The sequence below is a fragment of the Glycine max genome, chromosome 12, assembly GCF_000004515.6.
Source record: "Glycine max cultivar Williams 82 chromosome 12, Glycine_max_v4.0, whole genome shotgun sequence".
NCBI lineage: Eukaryota > Viridiplantae > Streptophyta > Magnoliopsida > Fabales > Fabaceae > Glycine > Glycine max.
Genome location: NC_038248.2, coordinates 21,861,513 through 21,887,519, shown reverse-complemented (window position 1 = coordinate 21,887,519; position 26,007 = coordinate 21,861,513). Strand labels below are relative to the sequence as shown.

The 26,007-nt window shown below is 33.6% G+C and overlaps 2 long non-coding RNA genes and 1 pseudogene across 2 annotated transcripts; 1 reads left to right on the top strand and 2 right to left on the bottom strand.

Annotated features, from left to right (window-relative positions):
* Positions 1-753: 753 nt before the first annotated feature.
* LOC100780126 (protein FAR1-RELATED SEQUENCE 5-like) lies at positions 754-1,736 on the top strand (annotated as a pseudogene).
* Positions 1,737-20,783: 19,047 nt separating this feature from the next.
* LOC106795413 (uncharacterized) lies at positions 20,784-21,857 on the bottom strand. Its single transcript, XR_001383873.3, has 2 exons — positions 21,251-21,857; positions 20,784-21,151 (listed from the first exon to the last, which is right to left on the bottom strand). It is a non-coding gene; the product is annotated as an uncharacterized lncRNA (long non-coding RNA).
* A 236-nt stretch (positions 21,858-22,093) lies between these two features.
* LOC102662634 (uncharacterized) lies at positions 22,094-24,267 on the bottom strand. Its single transcript, XR_417171.4, has 4 exons — positions 24,178-24,267; positions 23,845-23,908; positions 23,665-23,746; positions 22,094-23,588 (listed from the first exon to the last, which is right to left on the bottom strand). It is a non-coding gene; the product is annotated as an uncharacterized lncRNA (long non-coding RNA).
* Between the last annotated feature and the right edge of the window lie 1,740 nt (positions 24,268-26,007).

The following is a 26,007-nucleotide window of genomic DNA, read 5'->3' as shown; positions in this document are numbered from 1 at the left end:
CCTACATTATGGAGCCCTAAATACAAGGCCCAAAAATAATGAAACCTTAATCTAATATGTACAAATATAAGTGGACTCGTACTTAGCCCATGGGCCCGAAATCTACCCTAAAGCTCATGTGAACCCTAGGGCCTTCTCTTGCATCTCTAACCCAATCTTCTTGGAGTCTTCTATCCAATGCCCTTGGAGGGTAGGATTTCATCACATATGAGGTAGATGGTGAAGGTAGACTAAAATATGTTTTTAGGAAGATGGTATTTGTAGGAATAATTATTCATTGTTTGGGGATGTGATCTCATTTGATACTTCATATAGAACATACAAATATACAATGGTTTTTTCCCCATTTACCGAAATAAATCACCATAGACAATGTGTTACTTTTGGAGTGGGCTTTTTAGTAGATGAGAAAATTGATTCATTCATATGGTTGTTTGAAAAAATTTTGGAAGCAATGAGGGGACGTCAGCCAACTCTTATAATAATAGATCAAGACCTTGCTATGAAAATTTTTATAGAGAAGATTTTTAATTTTTCTTCTCATAGATTCTATATGTGGCACATTATGAAAAAATTTCTAAAAAAGTAGGTCTCTCTTTGAATGCTAACAAGGATTTCGATGATAATAATTTCAAGTCTTGTTTTTGGAGATCAGAGACACCAAATGATTTTGAGCCAACATAGGAATCTATAGTTAGTCTATTTATGTTAGAAAATAATGATTGGCTTTCACATATATATGATATTCAAAGCATGTGGATCTCAACTTACTTTAAAGACATATTTTTGGTTAGGATATAGAGAACAACATGAAGATCAGAAAGTGAGAATTTTTTATTTGGTAATTTTTTGAATCCTTATGTTAGCTTGATTGAATTTTGGATGAGGTTTGATTCTGCAACAGAAGCACAAAGGCAGAAGGAGTTATTGGCTCACAATAATTTGCTTCATTCCATGCCATCACTAAAGTTAGATCATAGTTTAGAGAAGCAGGGAAAAGATGTTTATTCTCATGTTAACTTTTATATTTTTCAAGATGAGTTATGGATATCATGTTTATATTGTGGAGTTAAAGGTATGAAAGAGAGATGGAATGGAAAAATTTCATGTAACTGATAACAATGAAGCCAATGGTAAACTACAAGAGGTGGTTTATAATCCTTCCAATCACACTACAATTTGTTCTTGCAGAATGTTTTAGTCTCAAGGCATACTTTGTTTGCACATACTTTTTGTCTTGAAAGGGGAAGGTTTAAATGAGATATCAAGTAATTACATTGTGCATAGGTGGACTAAGTTGGGAAATAGAAAACTTATTTTGATACTGCCAACAATTTCCTAGATACGTGTTCTAAGCCAGAAAATGAGAGCAAGCAGATTTCATATGTATGGAACCACTTATTTACGTGTAAGGACAAGGTTGGACATTGTAAGGAAAAATTGTTTCTCGTGATGAATGGAGCTATGAACATTGAAAAGCAATTGATTGAGTATGAAGGGGATTCTAAACCAACTAAGACTAATGATTTGCAGGTCTTTATTGGCTCCAATATTCCTACAAATGTGGAAATTCTTCCACCGCAATTGTCCAAGACAAAAGGAAGTGGTAAGCAAATCAAGGGTGGCAAGGAGAAAGTTGTTGAACAACAACAAAAAAATGAACTCGGCTATGTAAAGCATGTGGTCAATATGCATTTCATGATAGTTGTAATTGTCCCCAAAAGTCATCTCCCTAATTTTGGTAAGTTTTCTTGTCAATTTAAGCATGTTGTCAAATTTTTATTTATTTTCAACTATGACTTGTTGTTTAATATCGCATTTGCTGTCAAAATTTGTGTTTTTATTGTGGATATCAAGTTGGAAGAATAGGATAGGGTGTTCTTGAAGAGGGTTAGACAAAGACAATTGCAAAATATCAAGTGAAGGTTGAAATATATAGTTAAAAACATATTGGAATAACTAGTAGAATTAGGGTATTTTGTTTAGCATTTATCGTACATTCATGTTTAAAGAATTAAAACAGTTAGTTAAATTTTGAGGTTTTGGATTTGGACTAATTAAAATAATTGTCTACCTATATTTTAGTTCTACCACTATTTATTGCAAGGTGTAGTTTATAATTAGAAAACTTTTATGTCCTCTTCTTTACTATCCCTCAACTTAATATTTTTAATGAGCTAGTTTATGTTTTTAACAATTTTGGTTTTATGCTATGTGACTTTGTTGTGATTCTGCATAAATGAATATTAGGTTGGGATGAGGTTCAATGGCAGATCATCACATTAGGATTGCTTGGAGGGTGATACACATGGGTGAGTCTTAATGAAGGGAATTGCATTTGAATTATTTTGTTGCTCTGTTGGCAATCTTACAGGGAACACTTTATGTAGCATATATAGATCTTGATTAGGTACACATGGTTGGGTCTTTATGGAGGGATATGGTATTTTTGTGGTTAATTCTTGTTAGTATTTTAGGGGAATAGAAAGATAGTTACTTGTTTGGATGGTGATTGATAGTTGGGTGTAGGATGGAGGTGCAATTAGAAATATTAATTAGTAGTAGATGACTTAGTGTCCGTATAGATCTTAGACAATGAAAGGAGGAGCTTACATTGATTTTTAAAACTCATTACATTAAGGTGTTGTAAGCTTATTTATAGGGAAGCAAGGTTGATGGCATCATACCTCTAAAGATAGATTTTTCTAGACTTTATACAATAGTCTAAAATACTATCGTTTACTTAGATCCTAAATCTTTCTAGATTTTTCTTAACAATACTCTTATACTTTTTTAGTACATTTAACTTCTAGATAAATCATGAGCTTCTAGGACCTTCTTTTCTATTCTAGAAATTTGTATCATATTTTAACAATTTTGATATGTTGCAGATCATGTAATGTGTTTAATCCTGGAGTTTTGATACAACATGTAACAAACTCTAGTATCCTTCTTTAATGAAAATAAATATTAGCTCGAAATTCTTTATTTCATCTAACAATTAACTAGCTTATTTGTTAATTGTTTCATTGTTTGAGACATAATTGAAGTAAAAAAAAGGTCTTAAAAGGCAATTAAGAGAATTCAAACAATGACCTTTGAGTTAGGTAAAGGCTAGCTTCAGTCATATTTGTTGCTACTATTTTCTTGAGGATCACTGCCTTTGAATGATGTTACGTGAATAATTTCATACTATAAAACAATCTGCATGGCAGACATTAAGAAACAAAAGCATAAGCCAAACTTATATAGCAATAATTAAGGACTGATTTTAGCCTTTTTAGGTTGGTCTTTCTATTGCAGCATGCGTGTTTCAATTGGCAGGTTTCAAAATAAATATTAGCTCAAAATGGTATAACTTGATTCTTAATTTGAGAAGCACGTAAACAAAAGGCAAATCATTTAATTTGTAAGCCACTAAGTTACCCTTTTTCTTGTATAAAATAGATTGTGTTCTCCATAAGGAAAAAAATCGCCAACAATCTTAAAGTACTCCCTACAAATAATCACTGTCCCATAATTTATGCATTGATTCTCATATAATTTGCAATCATCTAGGATGTTTACATTCTATTTTTTATATCAAATAATTTTTCTTTTTATTCCACGTAGTTGCCAAAATTTCAAAACCTTACTACAACATAACTCCACTTCTCACATAATAATGATTGAACAAAAAATAACATGCCATGTGAATGAGAATTGAACAAATTTAATTGAACCAAAATTGTATTACTAAAAAAATAGAAAAGATAATAATCCAAGGCGTGCTTCTTCTCATAGAAATCACATCATGCTTTTACAAAATAAGTACATGATCACAAAAGATAATAATTGTCTTAATTTGTGTTGTTGTTCTTAGCATGGATTATTATGTAACTAGAGTTAGCTTAGTTGGTTAATTGGTTAATTGGTTAATCTCTATGTAACTAGAGTTAGTTTAGTTAGTTGTGAGTTAGTTACTCTTGTAACTAATTATATAATAAACTATAATGACCAACTTTGTGAGCTAATTCATTCATGCTTCTTATATCTTTTTTGCTCTTTAACTTCCTCTACAAGCTTTACATTTATCCATGGCAGGCACGAGATTTATGATGGTATCAGAGCTCTTCCATTGAAAAGCTCTGTTGTGCAACTCTCTTCTCTTGCTTCTTCTTTAGTTTCCTTTTGATTTCTTCAACATGACTAACAATTCATCTTTGAAAGATCAATATCTAAATATACACAACCCATACTATCTTAATTCAGGAGAAAATCTTGCAATTGCTTTGGTTTCTCCAGTAATTGATTCGACAAATTCAACTTGTGGAGTTGATCAATGCTTACTGCATTGAGTGCAAAAAATAAATTCGAATTTCTCGATGGATCTATTCAAAGATATGCATCAAACCATACACTTCATACAACTTGGAAGAGGTGTAATAATATGGCGCTTTCTTGGCTTGTTCACTCAGTCTCACATTCGATTAGACAAAGCATCCTTTGGATGGATGATGCAAGAGACATATGGAAAGATTTGAAATCGAGGTATTCACAAGGGGATTTGCTAAGAATTTGAGAATTGCAATAGGACATGGCATCTATCAAACAAGGTGATCAAACCATAATTGATTACTTTATAAAATTGCAACAGGACATGACATCTATTAGACAAGTTACAAACATGATCCAGTGTGTTCATTTGATCCAAAGTGTATGTATGATGCTCTTACTAGTATTATGGAGAGGAAGAAACAAGATCGGGTTATGCAATTTCTTAGAAGCCTAAATTATCAATTTAACACTATTAGATCTAATGTATTGATGATGGATCCATTGCCTAGCATAGCTAAGGTTTTCTCATATGTTGCTCAGCAAGAAAGACAACTTACCAATAATGATGTAATGAGAAACACAAGTCTGATTAATGTGGTCAACACTAATTCATCTAACTCAAAAGATTTGTGCACCTAGTGTGGTAAAGACAATCACATTGTTGACAAGTGTTGTAGAAATAATGGTTTTCCTCATAATTATACTTCCAGAGGAGGAAGAGGAAACCAAGGTGGCTTTGGCAGAGGGAACCCAAGAGGAAAAGGAAGCAAGCTTTGCATATATTGTGGTTTCACTAACCACACTGTAGATGAGTGTTACAGAAAGCATGGTTACCCTCCTGGACACAAGTCTCAAGGTTCAAACATCTAGTGTTGAGAAAGAAGAAGGTGATAACTCAACTCAAGAAAGGAATCCAGAAGCACAAAATGAGGATGTGAAGTTAACCTCTTAGCAATATAAAGCTTTGATGGCACTACTGCAATAGCAAAACACAATTTACATTTGAATCAAATTGGTACAGTTAACAATAAAGATAGTGTACTATCCATTACTTGTAGTGTAAGCAAGACCAGTCAAGATGAGTGGATCCTTGACTCATTTGTTTTCTTTATGCAAAAAGATAAACCATATAATTGTTAGACTTCCTAATGGTTATAAAGTCACTGCAACCCATGTAGGTAGAGTTCAATTTTCTCAATTTTTATACCTAGAGGATGTTCTATACATACCTAGTTGTCAATTCAATTTGATTTCAGTATCCAAATTAGTCTCTTCTTTGTTCTGCAAACTAACCTTCATGAATGACAAATTTTTTATATAGGATATATAGAACCTACAGAGGATTGGTACAGTTGATATGGTGGAAGGTTTTTACACACTTAAGATGGTTCCTCTCAAGCGTCATAGGGAATACAACTCCAATTCCATTATTGTCCCTATCTGTCCTAGTGTTTCTAGCATTTCAGCCTTTTCATGTAATAAATACCCATATATTTGTAGCATTTTAGACTTGGTCACCCATCTTATGAAAGATGGTTGTTGTTAAAACAATTTTATCCTATTCTTACATCAGACAAACAATTCATATGTGAGACTTGTCATCATTCAAAACAGAAAAAATTGTCTTTTCCTAGCAGTGATTCTCATTCTTCTTGTGCTTTGTCTCTTATACATGTTGATATCTGGGGCCCTTTCAATGTAAATTCTTTAAATGGTTACAAATATTTTCTCACTATAGTAGATGATTATTCAAGATTTGTTTGTGTTTTTCTTATGAATTCAAAAGACGAAAAATAGTCTCATATAAAGAATTTTATTGTCAATGTTGAAAGACAGTTTGAATCAAAAGTAAAGGTAATTAGATGAGACAATGGACCAGATTTTATTATGAAACAATTTTATGATGATATTGGCATTGTACATCAATGTTCCTATGTTGAAACTCCTCAACAGAATGAGATTGTAGAAATAAAACATGAACATACATTAAATGTAACTCGATCCTTGTTATTTTAGTCTAATTTACCATATGCTCTTTGGTCTTATGCCTTAATTTATTTTGTTGTCCTTGTTAATTGCATGCCTACCCCTTTTCTTGGAAATTGAACCTCTTATTAAAAACTACATGGAACCATCTATGATATTGAATCTTTAAGGGTATTTGGTTGTTTATGCTTTTCTAGCACTATGACAGCCAATAGAAAGAAGCTTGACTTAAGAGTTGCTACTTCTATCTTTTCGGGTTTCAAGCCACATACAAAAGTATATATCACCTTTGATCTCAAAACCAGGGTTATTTCTATCTCTAGAAATGTCATTTTCTATGAGGATTGCTTTTCATTCACTGATCAAACTAAACCAGATCCTATCATTGTCCTACCTATGCCTACTCCTTCATCTCATGTCATTGATCAGTTTGATGATTCTTCTTCAGAGTCACTAAGTGATCTTGTCATGCTTGTATCCAATGATAATTTTGATTCCTCAACCTCACAAAAATCCATTCATACATATAGAAGATCCATGAGAAAAATACACAGACCAAGTAAATATAAAGACTTCCATGTCACATATCCATCATCAACCATTGCCAATCACTCTACAGGTACTAGTCTCTATCCTCTTAGTTTTGTCCTTTCCTATACCAGACTATCCCCCTCTTATCACAATGTTGTTTCATCTATCACACAAAATGTTGAACCTCGGTCATACAATGAAGCATCTCAAGACCCTAATTGGATTGAGGCCATGAATGCAGAGATTAAAGCACTAGAACTTAATGATACTTGGATTCTTACAGATCTTCCTAAGCACAATACTACAATTGGATGTAAATGGGTGTATAAGATTAAGCACAAATCTGATGGTTCAATAGAGAGGTATAAAGCCAGGCTAGTGGCTAAAGGCTATACTTAGGTGGAAGGACAAAACTATCTAGATACTTTCACTTCAGTAGCCAAACTAACCACAGTGAGACTTTTATTGTATTTAGACGCTATCAATCAATGGCATTTCAAGCAACTGGATGTGAACAATGCTTTCTTACATGGTGATTTAAATGAAGAAGTGTACATGGTATCCCTCAAGGTATGCAGGTGGCCAGACCAAGGCTAGTTTGCAAGCTTCAAAGGTCCTTATGTGGCATGAAACAATCTAGTAGGCAATGGTCTGTCAGATTATAATCTTTTCTGATTTCACATGGATACAAACAATGTACTTCTGACCATTCTTTGTTTATTAAGCATGGTTCCAACACAATTGTTGTTTTACTAGTTTATGTTGATGACATTGTCTTGTCAGGCAATGATTTGTCTAAAATTCAAAGAATTACACATCTATTGGATAGTGCTTTCAAAATAAAGGACTTAGGAGATTTAAGGTACTTTTTGGGTTTCGAGGTAGCTAGAAGCTCTACAGGTATAAATCTTTGTCAAAGAAAAGATCCACTAGAGATTCTCAATGATGCTGGCATGCTTGGCTCTAAGCCGATGTCTACCCCTTGTAATTACACAACCAAGTTGCATCAACACTCAGGGTCTCCTCTTTCAGCAGAAGATGCTTCCTCTTATAGGAGATTAATTGGGAGATTGATCAATCTGACTAACACAAGGCCAAACATTACATATTGTCATACCCTAATTTCGTCCGGGAACCTTTGTTCGATGACGTGCGACCATTCTTTGGTCCTCGTGAGGTGCTTGGCACCCATCATTAGGCAATTTGTGAAATTTCAGGACATGCCGGAAAACCGAAAAAATATTGATGCACAATCCGTAAGTTTCCGTGACACACCGGAAATCAAAGGAAGCATCGTTGCATAATTAAGTGAGGTTCCGTAACATTCCGTAAGTCAAAAAGGGGATGATTATGTAATTCGCAAGGTTCCGTAACATTACGGAAAGAAAACAAGTATCGTTACGAAATTCGTAAGTTTCCGTAACTTTACGAAAAAAGAATCACCAAAAAAACAGCAGAGGGGGTGAACTTGGTAAAAATGGGGGTGCAAATAGCACCCAGGCCCATTTGGGCCCTCCAGAAGATTCCTCCAGAAGGCGGTTGCTTCTGGAGGAAGCAACCCTGCTCGCCTGGGCGAGCTGAGCTCGCCTGGGCGAGCTGGGCGGCAACCACCTCCCCTATTTTGCTATAAATAGGGGAGGAAATGAAGAAGGAAGGGATCCCAGTCCCTTAGGCACTTCTCTCTCTTTTGAATTTGCTTGAAAAAATTGTTTCCGTGAAGAAAATCTAAGCCGAGGCGCTTCCGAAACGTTTCCGTAACGTTTTCCGTGAGGAATCTCGCAAAGGTTTCAACCGTTCTTCGACGTTCTTCATTCGTTCTTCATCGTTCTTCGATCTTCAACGGGTAAGTACCTCGAACCAAGCTTTTCGATTCATTCTATGTACCCGTAGTGGTCCACATTGTGTTTCGTGCATTTTTATTCTCGTTTTGTTTACTTTTATACCCCCAGTTGACATGCTTAAGCCATTTTGCTTAAGTCATTTCTCGCTTAACTTAAAAATAAAATAAATTTCCACCGAACGTTTGAATTATATTATCCGTTAACTTCGGTTAAAATCAATTCCGACCGTTCGGTCATGCCGTAACCACGTTGGAAATCAAAAAGAGGTAAAAAATAATATAATAATCAAAAAATATCTTTTTAGGTGAAATAAAGCGGAAAATCAATCGGACGTTTTCTCTTTGGGATTTCTCATTCTTAATCGAATTGATTAATAACTAAAGTGAAACTAAGGCTAAAATCAACTCGCCTAGTCAAGCTCGTCCACAAAAATAGGCTTTTGAAGTTTGTCATTTCAATTTCTCACTAAGTAAAATGGATCATTTTTAAAGGTCCAACGCCTTAAAATGGTCACCACTTAAGTAAAAAAGAATCATTTGATAAGCAAGAACTACGTAGGTCTGAGTTCCTCATTGAGGATACGTAGGAGCAAAAGCCCCGCTTTTGTCGACCACCCCAAGAGATCGTTAATGGTCCAATGCCTTAACGTTTCTCTCCTTTCAAAAACAAGAGATCGTTAATGGTCCAACGCCTTAACGTTTCTCCCCTTTCAAAATCAAAAGACCGTTTAATGGTCCAACACCTTAAATGACCTTTTGTTCAATAAAAACATATTTTGCAAAAAAGACAAAAACAACTTAACCAAACACTTTGTTCCGAAAGAACTACGTAGGTCTGATTTTCTCATCCCAATTGAGGAATACGTAGGAGCAAAGGGAAACACCCTTGTCGACCACAAAAAAGAGAATAAAATATAAAAAGGGTATAAAGGATATAAGGACATAAAAGGGAACGTAAAAATCAAAGTCAAGTTTGCACATTCGATTAAAGGTTGCCGTCCCTTGTGACGGATGTGTGGGGTGCTAATACCTTCCCCGCGCGTAAATACAACTCCCGAGCCTTTCACTTAAAAGTTCGTAGATCGCGTCTTTTCCGGTTTTTCCGACGTTTTCCTCAAATAAACGTTGGTGGCGACTCCGCGCGTATTCCTTTCGTGGAACACGCATCCCGCGAGTCACGCGTCGCCCTCCCGCCGAAGGGTAGATTGCGACACATATGTTGTGCAACATCTGAGCCAATTTGTTGTTGATCCCACCTTAAATCATAAACAAGCTTCTTTTCAAATTCTTAGATACCTCAAAGGGACTCAAGGTGCAGGGATTTTTTCTGTCTCAGTTGTAGTCATATGTAAACAAATGAAATAAATGATTTTTGGTGCTTTGTTCAACTAACAAATGATTTATTAAATTGGTTTTCACATCCAATTTTCTCAACTAATAAAAAAATCCAACTTGTTCTTTGTTTTTTCAATCGTACACCGTCTTCAACAATTAATCGTATACCCTTCTCCTCTTTCCCTTTGTGTTGCTCTCACCTTGCAGCACCCAATTCCGCTAAATGAACCACCTCTTTTGAAGGCACCATCTTTGGTTTCACCACGATGCAGTCGTAGACCACCATGAACACTATGATGGCATACACTTTACCGCATGATCTGACCCACCATCGTGAACATTATGGGCAAGACGAGCATATGGGCCCTCAGGAAGCGAACTCCACCACATTGATGTGGCGGTCAGCACCAGAGAGTTAGGCAAAGCGCAAAGAATATGTTGGATTTATGTCTCTGAGATCAAGAACAAGGACACGCATGAAGATGGGGGGCTAAGGTTAGGCACAAGGAAGTGTTCAACAGAGTCTGACTCGTGTGCGAAAGCACCATTCATGCTAAATTAATTAGGTCACGTGTCTCACTAACATGTTTATGCTAAAATCGTTAGATCATTACTTAATCAATGGTAAAAAATTGATGTATTTTTTTAAAAATTATACCAATATAATTTGATTTTCACACACACACACACACACACACACACACACACACACACACACACACACACACACACACACACACACACACACACACACACACACACACACATATCACACACACACACACACACACACACACACACACACACATACACACACACACACACACACACACACACACACACACACACACACACACACACACACACACACACACACACACACACACACACACACACACACACACACACACACACACACACACACACACACACACACACATATATAATATTTGGTCATCATGTGTTTAATTTTTACTCTTTAAAGCTACTATTATATATATATATAATAGTATATATATATTGACTAAAGAAATACCATTTTCATAATTAAGTTTGTAAAATAAATCATACTTTTATAAGATTTTCTTTTAAAAGATATAGTTATGAGTTAAATAATTTGACAAAATTTAAGTTTTAGAAAATGTGTATATATATGGTATTAAATATTTGTGTTATTAATTAATTAAAAAAAATCTTATATTTAAAAAAAAATTGAATGCATAACAAATAAGTAAAACAAAGTTATTAAATGATCTTATTCTTGCTTTAAACTGGAATCCAATAATTATATATCTTAATGTTGTTAAACAAGTGGCCTCAATAACTTAAGAGAGGGTGAATTAAGTTTAAAAAATTTCCCCTAATAAATTTTAATTTTCTCTTTAAATGGAATATGCAGACTTAATAGAAAAGAAGTAAAGAACAATTCATTTGATACTTCTTTAAAATATGTAAAGTAAAATTAAAATGCAATAAATTAAAGGAGTTTAGGAAAGAGAGAAATGCAAACTCAGTTTTATACTAATCGATTACCAGAGAGAAAAACATATTTTTCAAAACTGAATTTTACTTAAAAACTTTGTAAGGTGTTTTGAAAGATTAACTTAAGGTCAAACCTTTGCAAACTCTTTTAAGGGATTTTTTTAACATATGAAGGACTAATTGTTAATTGTTTCTCTTGATTTCTTGATCTTGACTTAGATCAATGTTGAATAGTTTCATCTTTTTGGCATCATCAAAAGCTTCATATAGCATATGCATCTACAATCTCCCCCTTTTTTATGATGACAACAATCTGAAAACAAGATAAACGATATACGATTTGAAATGCGTGCACTCATCCTTACTCCCCCTTAAATTTGTAATTTATGGCCTAATTTTTAGATAAAATTTACCTTTAGTTTCTCTCCCCCTTTGGCAACATCAAAAAGTCAAAACGACCGGAGAAAACAACAAATCCAGAGAATATCCAAAGCAAGTAGCTTAACTCGTCAAAAAACTAAAGCAAACACAGGCTAAATATCCAAAGAAAATTATAAGCCAAGCAAAGTCTAAATATCCAAACCAAAGCATAAGCCAAGCAAAGGCTAAATATCCAAACCAAAGCATAAACCAAGCAAAGGCGAAATATCCAAACCAAAGCAAATCACAAACTAAATATCCAAAGCAAAAAAGCAACCAAAAACAAAATAGCCAAAAGTTAACCAAAGTACAAAATAACTAAAGCCAAAATACAAGGCAAAATAGTAAAAATGTCTAGAGAATGAACGACGTAGAATACTAGAAACATCTAAGAATCGGCAGGTGAATCAAAGCAATGTCAGATGAAACTTATATCGTCTTCAAGACGTGTGATAAGGGAGTCAATTGCATCAAAGAGATCATCGATAAAAGCTTTAAGATCCAGTAGTTCAGTTAGGACTTCAGTCAAGAGGGAGGAAGAGGTATCCTGTTGCGGTGGTGGAGACGGTGTACGTTCATTGGGAATGAGAGGTGGTAGGTCTTGCTTGCGCACCCACTGGCCATCCATATCTTTCCGATATCCAAAAGATGTAACAACATCAGCACCAATAGCGAAAGATCGTTTAACCTTAACAAAAGGTTCATCTTCTAAAGGGACATTGAAATGCTGGAGAAATAAAGTAATTAGATGAGGATATGGAAGAGGTGTATTGGTCCGTAATTCCTTAAGCATTTAGTACCGAACAAGATGAGCCCAGTCAATCTGACGACCAGTGTGAAGAGGCCATAACAGGATTAAATCCTCCTCAAAGGCCTGGGCAAGATTAGTGGACCTAGGAAGAAAAATTCGACAAAGAACATAGTGCATGATGCGACACTCAAAGGTAAATGACCCAACAAGAAATCTATTGGTCATGTCAGCATGGTCATTGCAGACCATTTTGTGAGCATCATGACTCAAATAAACATGTTTCCAGTCATCAACTAGAGTGCCCTCAAAGGAACATCTTGACTGCTCAGTTTAGTCAGTGAATAAAATAAGGATTGATCAACAATAATAGGAATTTGATGCACCTCAAAATAAATGACTCCATCCTGAATTTTCAGATTATTGTAAAAGACTCTAACTAATTCAGGATAATAAGACAATTTCAAAGACATAAATTCAACTAGTTCAGAATTTTGAAACACTTGGTAGCAATCAAATGTTTCTCCATCAAAGAATTCAATATCTAAATACTTAGGGTCAAGAATGACACGATTGTAGAATTGGGAATAATACCTCTGACGCTGGTCATCAAAAGAAAATAGAGTTAATGACCTAGGAGATGAAAAAGAAGGAGGAATTAGTGTTGGTGGGTCACCGGATGTTCCATGGCGGCAGTGGCCTGCAGCGGTGGTGGTGAAGGAGGGTCCTTTTTGTTTCTTCGAGGATTCTACCATTGGAGCTTGTTTCAGCAAATTCTGATTGGTGGGCTTTGTAGAAAATTGAAAAAAAAAAAAAGAAGTTTGAGCTTTGTTTGAAGTAATTTGGCCAAGAAACGAGAAAGTTGTGAGGATTTGAAGGTTAGAGAAGGTTGGGCGCCGTCAAGGAGAAGAGAAGAGTGAGGGTTCTATGTAAAGAGAGAGAAAATGCAGCTTTTTATAGGCAGGGACGAGCTGTAATCGATTACAGCCTCTGGTAATCAATTACAGGCTTATCCTATAACTGACCAGGCCCTCTGGTAATCGATTACAGCCTGTTGTAATCGATTACAGGGTGTTGTTCTATGGTAATCGATTACCAGATCCTAAAACATAACTTTTTACATAAAAACTAACTATTGTTTACTCATAAAACCTACACATTCATTGTAAACATCATCATCAACAATCAAAGATAAAAAATAGGCGTTGAAAAACAAGCATCATAAACTTCTTAACCACATTCATCAAGCACAATCAAAAGTGCAAAAACAATCATCATCAACAATCAACAACAATAATTATCAAAACACAAATAAAGACAATCAAATACAATCATTAATCTACAATCAACAATTAGCATGACTATCAAAACACAAACAAAGATAATCAAAGACAATCTTGAATCCACAATCAATAATAACCATAAAAAACAAACTCAATTATCAAGAACAATAAAAAATTAACAATCATAAGGATAGAAAATAATAATCAACCAAATTAACTATTGTTCTAAGTCATTGATATCTAAAAATCCTAATTCTCTTCTAATAGCAAATAATGTTTCTTTGGGGGAGAGGTTTTGTAAAGATATAAGCTAACTGATTCTTTGTGTCAATGAATTCTAGTACACAATCCCCCTTTTGAACATGATCTCTCAAGAAATGATGCCTAATCTCAATATGCTTGGTTCTTGAGTGCAAAACCGGATTTTTAGATAGGTTTATCGCATTCATGTTATCACATCAAATGGGAATATGATCAAGAATTATTCCATAGTCAGAAAGTTGTTGTTTCATCCAAAGTATCTGTGCACAACAACTGCCAGTAGAAATGTATTCTGCCTCAGCAGTGGATAAAGCAACATTATTTTGTTTCTTATTATGCCATGAAACTAAATCAGATCCAATGAAATGACAGGTTCCACTAGTGCTCTTTCTATCAGTTTTGCAACCGGCAAAATCAGAATCAGAGTATCTTATTAGATTGCAAGTGGAATTTTTAGGATACCATAATCCTAGATTAATAGTGCCTAATAGATATCTCATGATTCTCTTAACTACACTAAAATTTGATTCTTTGGGATTTGCTTGAAATCTAGCACACATACAAACACTGAACATTATATTAGGTCTATTAGCAGATAAATAAAGAAGAGATCTGATCATACCTCGATATTTCTTAATGTCTATTGACTGACCGGTTTCATCCTTATCCAAATAGCAAGCAGTACTCATTGGAGTAGCCATGTGTTTATCATTTTCCATCCTAAATCTATGAATTAGGTCTTTGCAATATTTTGAATGATTGATAAATATTTTATTCTTTGTTTGCTTGATTTGCAGACCAAGAAAAAAGTTTAACTCACCAATTATTGACATTTCAAATTCATTTTGCATATCTTGAGAGAATTCTTTGCAGAGAGAATCATTACTGGACCCAAAAATGATATCATCCACATAGATTTGTACTAAGAGTATATCATTCAACTTTCTTTTAATAAAAAGAGTAGTATCAACCTTACCTCTTGAAAAAACCTTTTCTAAAAGAAAGTTACTCAGACATTCATACCAAGCCCTAGGGGCTTGTTTTTAGCCATATAAAGTCTTTTTCAGCTTAAAGACATGATTAGGCTTTTCTGAGTTTTCAAAGCCAGGGGGTTGATCTACATATACTTCCTCTTGGATAAAGCCATTCAAAAAGGCACTTTTCACATCCATTTTTTAAAGTTTAAAATCCATTATGGATGCAAAGACTAATAACATTCTAATGGCTTCTAATCTGGCTACTAGAGCATATGTTTCCTCATAATCTATTCCTTCTTCCTGATTGTATCCTTTGGCTACTAACCTAGCCTTATTTCTAATTACTATCCCATGCTCATCTAATTTGTTTCTAAATACCCATTTTGTTCCTATAACTGGATGATTATCAGGCTTCTCAACTAATTCCCAAACTTTATTTCTTTCAAATTGATTCAACTCTTCTTGCATAGCTATGATCTAGCGTTCATCAATTATGGCTTCTTTTAAAGTTTTAGGTTCAATCAAAGAAAAAAAAGTCATATTATTGCAAATATCTTTGAGAGAGTGTCTAGTTGTTATCCCTTTAGATATATCACTGATGATGTTGTCAAGAGGGTGGTATCTATAAGTTCTCCACTTTCTTGGAAGATCTGCATTTGTTTTTGTTTCATCAATGTGAAAGTCTTCATCATTTCCCTTTCCTTTGCCTTTGTGATCTTCACCATGAATATTCATTTCTTCTAAAGAATCTAAAATATCATCTAGAGTATCATTTCTTGGCAAAATTGCATTAGTTTCATCAAAAGCAACATGGATGAATTCTTCAATAATCATAGTTCTTTTGTTATAAATTCTAAATGCTTTATTGTGCAAGGAATAGCCAAGGAATATACTTTCATCAGATTTTGCATCAAACTTACCTAAGTTATCTTTATCGTTGTTTAGCACAAAACATTTACATCCAAACACATGAAGATGTGAAATGCTTGGTTTTCTTCCGTTATATAATTCATATAGAGTTTTCTTCAAGATTGGTCTAATTAAAGCTCTATTCATGATGTAACATGCAGTATTTAAAGCTTCAGCCCAAAAATATTTGGGAAGAAATGTATCATTAAGCAAAGTTCTGGCTATTTCTTCTAAAGATCTATTTTTCCTCTCAACAACTCCATTTTGTTGAGGGGTTCTAGGTGCAGAAAAATTATGTTCAATGCCATGTTCATCACAAAATAATTCAAAATCTTTATTTTCACATTCTCCTCCATGATCACTCCTAATAGATGCAATTTTGAGATTTTTCTTATTTTGAATAATCTTAGCAAGTTTCTTGAAAGCATGAAAAACATCCTTTTTATGAGTGAGAAATAATGTCCATGTAAATCTGGAGTAATCATCAACTATCACAAGAGCATAGTAGTTTCCTCCAAAACTCATAGTTCTAGAGGGGCCAAAAAGATCCATATGCAAAAGTTGTAAGGGTTGAGTTGTAGAAACAATATTCTTTGATCTGAAAGAAACCCTTACTTGTTTTTCTTTTTGACAGACATCACATAGTCCATCTTTTTCAAATTTAAGTTTTGGTAAACCAATAACTAAATCTTTAGAAATTAGTTTATTTAAATGTTCCATGTTTATATGGGCAATTTTTCTATGCCATAACCAAGGATCATCATCTTTACTAAGAAAACATTGATCATAATTTGGTGTTTGATCTAAATTTATCATGTAAACATTATTTGTTATATAGCTTATATGCTTTATATTTCTATCATGTTTGTTTTCAATGACACAGTTATGAGAGTCAAATGATACTAGATAGCCTTTATCACATAATTGACTAACATTAGCAAACTGTGCTTAAGACCGTCAACAAGTAGAACATTCTCAATGGAGGTAGATGAATTCGTACCTATTTTTCCGACTCCAAGAATTCTACCTTTATTGTTGTCGACATAAGTCACATGCCCACTTTTCTTGGGAGAAATATGAGTGAACTTTGATGCATTTCCCGTCATGTGTTTAGAGCATCCGCTATCTATGTACCAACTCTTCTTCACAAAAACCTTTTCACCGCTTTCATAATTTTTTGGCCATTAGACTCAGGTTCACAACTTCATTTTCTGAATCTTCAGATGCGTCCATATCATTGTCTTCCCAAGTGATATAGGCCTTCTTTGCTTTCTTATCATTGAAAGATTTCTTTTCAGATCTTTCTATTCTTTTCTTGAAATTTGGGCAATCAACTCTCAGATGTCCTAGTTGATTGCATTCATAACATTTTGGAAGAGAGGATGAATCTTTTGCTCTTTTCTTTGATTTGAAATTTGATCTTCTTTGATTTCCTTTGTTTCTTAGAAATTTGTTGAACCTCTTTACAAAGAAACTTAAATCATTATCTTCGTCTATTTCATTCAAATCTTCTTTATCACTTCCTTCTTGAATTGAGGATGAAACTTTAAGTGCGATTCCTTTCTTTTTCTTATCATTCTCCTCATGCTGATTCAGTCTCATTAGTTCCATTTCGTGTTAGTAACTTTCCAACTAAAGTTGCAAAAGACATGTTAGAAAGATCCCTTGATTCTGTAATAGTCGTTACCTTTGGTTGTCATTCCCTGCTTAAACATCTTAGAACTTTATTAATAAGATCCTCATTAGGAAATGTCTTTCCTAATAATGCAAGATGATTTACTATGTCTGTGAATCTCTTTTGCATGTCTTGTATAGTTTCATTAGGATTCATTCTAAACAATTCATATTCATGAGTTAAGGTATTTATTCTAGACCTTTTTACATTATTAGAATTTTACATTTGATCTTGACTTGGATCAATGTTGAATAACTTTCATATTTTTAATATCATCAAAAGTTTCATACAGCATATCCATCTACAAATGTAAAATGAGAGTGAAGATTTTTCGAAATCTGTCGTGCAACATTTCTTAACAACTGTTCTAGCATCTTTATAACTTTATTTTGTTTTTAAAATCACATAAAAGCATTTACTTTCCTAATTTCAGTATTTGATCCGTTTGTTGCTTTACATAATTTAACTACAACTTCTTGTTTTTATTGCTGTCTTGTGCTTTTCTTTAAGCATAAGTTAATATTCACGCTACATTACTTATATTACATAAGTCTCTTGCAAAAATGATATATGGGTTTATCCATTTAATTACTTGTGCGATTGGTTAAATTATTCATACGTTAATTCACCAGTCATATCTAAGCATGGAAGCATAATTAATCAATGAAATTGTGTCAGCCCGAGTCATGCCATATATCTTTGAAGTTTCATGTAAAGACAAGAGACGTGTCTCTTTTTTTAAAATTGTCTACCTAAGGGCCAATTTTTATTTGAAATTTTATGTAAAATTTGCATCATGCTTTAGTATAATTTTTTAAATTGATTTTAATTTTATGTTAATTTTTTTTTTCTTTTTCAGGAGGCAACAAAAAATAATCAGGGGCTAAACTTAAGGTTTCTATTTTTAATTTAGGTTATAGTGATTGACAATGACACAGTATAAAAAAATATTATATTAAAAATATGAAAAAGTAATCAATGCAAATAACCTTGCAAATTATTTTATTAAATGATGATTATAGTGCATTATTTTTTTTGTTTATGTCAACATGTTAATGAATTAATATGAATTGGTGTTAAAATCAAATAACAAAGTTAATCTATTTATTTATCATTTTTTTATTTTTTAAAAAAACCTACATTTTTTTACATCTTTCATATTATACTTTTGATTTTTTTATTATTCGATATTTCATTTGTAATTCTTATTTAATTATGCTAATTTTGTGTTATATTTTTATATTTAGTGATCGATCTAATTTTTTTAAAAAAAATTTGTGGTTGATGGATACAAAATTTTCCAAATTTAATCAGGTAATGGATACAATTTTATTCCGTAGACATACTTCCAATCGAGCTTACACAATTTTTAAACTGTCTAACTTATCAAACTTATATATAAAATGATGGCATTATTGAGTCTTCTTAATATGTTTTGTGTTGTAGTTTTAGTCTTAAGAGCTTTAGAATATAGAGTTTTTGACTTTAGAGCTTCACAAAAATTTTGCTTTTTTTTTTTAACCTTGGTACTGAAAATAATTCAAATTTCGTGATATCCACGTGTGTTCTCGCATTCGTCATCATCAAAGTTTATTCTTCGTCGTCGCGTATCTAGGTTGTATATCTGTTTTCCAGATAAAATATGGCCAAACGGAGAAATTAGGCTGAGTGGAGAATTCTATAAAAGTGAATGCAGTTTTTTCAGTCCGAAAAATAAAGTATAGGTAATTCATCAAATTTGTCTTTGAAACTGTTGAGAGCGAGAGATGGAGAGCTAATGAGGGATACAGATAGAAAGCATGATGAAAAATTGATCTTTCTAAAATAGCAGCTCCAACAACACCATATGATGATGGGCACTTCTTTGTCAAAATTACACTAGTATAACCACCATCACGATTTTGTAGAAAAAGATGGAGAGCCAGAGAGATGAAAAGCTAGAGAGAGAGCATGATAAAAAATTGATCTTTCTACAACAACATCTCCAACAGTACCATATGATGATGGACTCTACCAAAATTGTAACACCGCAATGTTTTTTTTTTTTTCAGCGTCTTATTTTTTTTTAAAAAAAAAAGTTATTGAAATAACTTACAAGAAAATTAAATTTGGTTTAATTGAGAAAATTTAATTAAAACAATTTGTATGATTTTATGTGAGAATATGGATGTTTATTAGTCCTTCCGCTTCTTTTCATCATTTAATTTTTGTGAAGTTATTTTCTGATAATCTGTATTTTTTTACAATGTTACATAAGGACATAACATAAGAAAAATGGTAACAACTTTTAAAACGTTTATTTCTTTTTTTCTCATGTTGACAGTACCTTTTATTTATGAGCATTTAATTATATGTATATGTTTTAAACAAGTACAATAAATATATAGATATATGTGTTCCTTTTTTTTTTCAAAAAAAATATTCACATGTTTTGTCAACTTAGAAATAGAAACTAAAAATTTAATAACCTGTATTCCACAATACTTACTATGTAAATGATTTTAAAGGTATATTTCAAGAAAAAGAAATTGAGGCGTTATAGTGGGAGCAGATGGTGGAGATGTGTCGGTTCCCGGTGAGGTTCTACGTTAGGATTATGGATATCGATGTAGGACGCAGCAAAAGAAGCCTGCACTCTGTTTTTGTATCTATACTACAGTCAATTTTTGATGAGAAAAGAATATGACGTCTCCAGTTGGATCTATTAATCTTCGTTTTGTTGTTCTTAGGAACAAATGTGTGTTGGCCAGCTGGGGAGTGAGTTGATGTATTAGACTTTCCTCCCCTTTTTGATGCATTACTATTTGGTAGGTACTTTGACGGTCATGTATGTTTTATATAGAGATACTTGAATTTCTTACTAATGATTGTAGTGCCATAAGGCACAATATATACTATATTTCGTTGTTTATTAATTAGTATGTATTATGCAACATGTACTGCATTTGATTATTAGAATTTTACATGATTTTATGATTTTAGAGTGAGAATGAAATTGCAAAAAAAATTATTAGAATTATTTTCGATAGGAAATAATTATTGAGTGACAATCTTTAATCCAAGGCTGTTCTTCTTATAGTGGTTGTTAATCCTTGTAGGATGGCACCAGAGGATGTGGTCGAGGTCGACCTTCATCTAGTCATGCCCAACTTCCTCCCGATCTTACTCAGAGGCAATGGCTACAGTAATGGCACAACAAGAAGACACAATGGCTCAACAATACCAAGCTAATATGGCACAACAAGGCGTAGCTCCAACCCTTATACATCCTAAATTCCAACGATTTGTTGAGTTCAAGAAGAATGACCCTCCACAGTTTAAAGACACGACTGATCTCTGGATTCGAGAGTTGGAGAAGATCTTTCGAGCTATGGATTTCCCTGACGACTGAAAGATGACTTATGTCACGTATATGCTAGTTTGAGAAGTTGAGTACTGATAGCAAGGAGCACAACAGACGATGGAGGCCCGTGAAGAAGTTATTACCTGGCTCAACTTCAAGAAGCTATTACTGGTGTCAAGGAGTGCCGGTGTCCTTTGTCTTTTGACTTGTGTGTTTCTACCCCCACTGCAACTCCTGTAGCAACCTCAGTTGTTTGTGCTAATTGCCCCATTTCTGCTAGTGGACGCAATTATCGAGTGAACTTGATTTGTCTTCCCTTATCTGAATTAGAACTTCACATGATTTTAGATTGTGAACTGAGAATGAAATCGCGAAAAGTTTACATATATCTTCATTAAATGATTTAATAAGAGATTTTCAAATTAAAACTGAATCTTTTTCGTAATGTTGGTTGAATCGGCGTCATCTAGCGACAATGGTCCGTTACAAAAAATCACACTGGTATAACCGCTATCACCAATACCATCACAATTTTGTGCAAGAAGATGGGGGAGATTGAGAGATGGAGAGCTAGTCAGGGATGCAGAGAAAGCATGATGAAAAAATGATCTTTTTACAACAACAAGCTCCAACGGCCCCACGTGATGATGGACTGCAAAAATCACACCAGTATAACCACGATCACCAACACCATCAATATTTTGTGAAAAAAGATAGAGAGACCGAGAGTTGGAGAGCCAGTGAGGGATACAAAGAGAGCATGATGAAAAAAATGATGTGGAAGGAATCAATTTATAGCAAACAATGAGGAGGTAGACCAAGAAAGAGGACAAAGTTACGTAAAGATCAAATTTTAACATAAATTAGGTGAAGTCAAAAGTATGTTCTTCACGAATTCTAAAAAAACAATATAAAGAAAAGACAAATTTGTTTGAACACTTAAAAATGAATTTGGATTGTAATATAATAATAAATTATATGGTAAATTACACTTTTATTTCCTCAATTTTGGATTTATTACACCGGCATTCTTTTTCTTAGAATATATTTCTTTTGAACCCTTATAATTTCCGCTAACTAACGTCATTTATTTTGAAGTGAAAGGTCCAAATAGCCCTTCTTACTTAACCCGATAACAATATTATTGTCTCTGAAATTAAAAAAACCCCAAGTGTGCTCTGCTAGGGTTTTGTAAAAGAGGGTTTGACGATGGTGGGTGGTTGCTGGTTTGAGTTTGATAGTGGTGGGTGGCTACTTTTTCGAGTTTGGCGGTTGTGTGTGGGTGCTGATTCAAGTTCGATGGTGGCGTGTGGGTCGCCCCTTCACCGTCGGCGCTGACGTGGACCACTACAAGACCACCCTGACCACCGCCCTCGCCGTGTTGCCTGTCGCCTCCTCGCTAAACAACGAGGAAGAGAAGGTGTGGTGCATCGCGACGGGAACGAGGTGATGTGGTTTCACTACTGGGGTCCAACCGAGGAGACGACTGTGCATGGCTTTGCACTTTCCCAGTAGAGGCGACGCGGCTTCACGGCTTTGGAGTGTTGGGTTTAGTCCAAGTTGTTTATTAATTTTTATCTTTTACTGAATGGCTTGTCTGGAATTTTGCTCATGATTGACATCTGGGGCTCTTTATTGTAATCTTATGATTTGGGTGCAGCAGAATGTTTGGGGTTTATATGTTGAAATTGATTTCATTTGTAAGAACAAAATTCATGTATGGTGTGGGTTAATTGAATATGTTGGATGGTGGTGAACCACACTCCTTTGATGGTTGCATATGATAGAGTTTAAGATGTCTTCTAACATTTTGCCTCTTCTTCATCTCTGATGTGTATCTATTGTTTTTATTAACTTCTGCAGGAATTGAACAGGGAAAAGTACTCGAAAGATTGGCATACCTTTATGAGCATGTAATGATTTTTCTGGATGTATAGTTGTAGTGTTTAAAGAGTTGTCTTTTTCCACTTGATTTCATGAATAAGGTTCAAATCATTGTAAACTGGCTTTTGAAGATTTGTTAGAAAGTATAAGGTTCAATATTAGCTTTGGTTCATTGGGGGAAAAGGTGTTACATTTGGGATCTTGGTTTGAAGGAAATGCAATTGGGTTTGTTTTTATTAATTACTAGTCTGTGACCCGTGGGATGCACGGATGTTTAGCTACGTTGCATAAATTTGCATTTTTTTGGTAGTAAAATTATAATTTGATTAAGAATTAAATTTATTGAAATTATAGATTGAATTTACATTGTAAAAAAATTTCACAAAATATCTAGCAGTGAGTCTATTATGGTGTTTATCAATTCTGAGTCAAGAGAGTATTTGAAAACAACATATTTCCTTAACTTTGGCTGCACATTCACTTCACCTCAACAAAAATGAATGGTTTGCTGAAAACTGGCGAGAACCGGATGGTTGTGAGCTTGCCTCATTGCGAAACATGAGAACTGGTTGGGCTGTGTTTACTAATTTGGTAATTCTGCGAAATGAGAAATAATATTAAAGGCAAAAACAAACATAACGAATTTAACCCAATTGGAAACAAAATACCGTACCTTTGCTTGAATTCTTCTATATATCCAATTCAACCCAATTTTGATGCTTTTAATGAGTTGTTTATTGTTGTTGGGTACGGTCCTATAAATGGAAAAATAGGAACATAAGACGACATTTTCTAAATTAGATTTGAAATCGAAGCAACCAAAAGGAACACTGCTTCAATGGTAAGGTATTACCTTGACTCCTGGAAACCAAAGGGAACACCGCAACAAAGGTAACTGAAGAACAAAGGGAAACGACCTCAAAAAAAGCAGCAAAGTCAGCAAAGAAGGAAAACCCCCACAATAAAACACCAAACAGGCGAAAAAAGAATATATAGGAAAGAAGCACAAAACATGAACACAGACATGCATAACTCTCCACCGAAATGAACAATCACAGAATCACACCTTGAGATGAACAACTAAAGATACATAACAAGCAAAAAAGAGGTGCAGTTGCAAAGGGAAAACCAAAGCAACCAAAAGGAACACCAAAGCAAAGTTCATGCTTGAGAGGGAAGGTATTACCTTAAGTCCTCGCAACCAAAGGAAACACCGTAGCAAAGCAAACTGGAAAACAAAGGGAAACAACCTCAAAAAAATTAAAATATGTTATAGTAGTAACTTATAACAATAGATGGTGTAATGGAAACGGAGAAAAAATAATCCTCATTATTTGTCCCACTATTAAAAATAATTTTTACAATGATTGCAATATAAATAAAAGGCTCATCATTAATTTTTATATAAATTATGTATAAATTAAAATATTATTTAAGAAAATTAGTAAGCACCACAGTAAAAAAATATAAAATTATATTCAATGATTTATATTTTTTTACAGCCATGAAAAGGATAGGAAGAAAAGAAATAAAATTAAAGTATATTATAGTAACTTATAACAATAGATGATGTAATGGAGGGAGAGATAAAAAAAATAGTATTATAACAATTATTGTATAAATAATATAAAAGCATTTGTATTTAATAGCATCCCTCTTATCCCACCACCCACTATTCCTAGCCATCTCAGCATTTGGTTAAGCCCAACATTTAATAACATGAACATTCCCTTTATTTCCCATTTTTTCTCCTTACCCACCTGTTGATCCTTATCCCCTCCCTTGTAGCATAGTACTGGATAATAAGAGATCACACAAGCTATCGAGACTTTTTTTCCTATAGCAATGTAAACATGAGCATTACCAACTTCCAACAATTCTAACTTTGTTTTGCATGAGTTAAATTGATCATTTTTATCCTTATACTAAGAGAAGTATAAGGAAACATCAATTGACTTTTTCTTGATTTAATTAGCAGATAACAAAGTAACTTATTATCTTTAAATGTCAAAACTGTGCAAGTGTAAATCGAACAGTGGTATCATCAGAACCACTTGTCAGTTGTTGTCCGTCAGGACTGAAGGCAACAGTTAGTACAACTTCTACATGACCTACATAATACAAACAATTCCAACCACATGAATTCAAAAGAATATGACAATAACACAAATTCCTGCTAAATCTTCAAGAGCCAAACCACATAACTGTTTTTCATGATTTAGCATGCATAATATTTTTTTAGGATAAAAATTCTACATACACCATTGTGCCACTATATGAATGGAAAACCTATGTTTTTCATTATAGATATTGTTGGAAAAACAAAACAAAACCTTGGGAAAACCTATGTTTATGTACATAATTCAGATAGGAAAAGAATGAAATGGACAAAATATCTAGTATTTAATTAGAATATACTACCCGTTGTTGCCCATTAGGACTGAAGGCAACCGTTAGTATAACTTCCACATGACCTACACAATACAAACAATCCCAACCACATGAATTCAAAAGAATATGACAATAATACAAATTCATGCTAAATCTTCAACAGCCAAACCACATGACTGTTTTTCATGATTTAGCATGCATAGTATTTTTTTTAGGATAAAAATTCTACGTACACCAGAAATAGTAACCGTATAGCGATTCATAGGACGAATCCGAAAATAGCTTGAGGTTGAAAAACTATAGTCAATGCTTTCTTCCCTAATCCTTTTTATTTATTTTCTTATTAGAAAATAAACAAAGAAACTATAGAAGAACAATCTAGATAATAATAATAATAATAATAATAATAATAATAATAATAATAATAATAATAATAATAATAATAATGAAACAAAACCAAAATATAAGCATAACACATTCCTATGAGTAAGAAAAATATAAGCAACTAAAATTTTGATTTCTTAATATCTACAAAAGATGAATCACTTCCCAAAGTGCATCCTTTTTTAAAGGAACCCAAAGAAACCAAACATACAATAGAAGTGGAATCTTGAAATATTTTCTC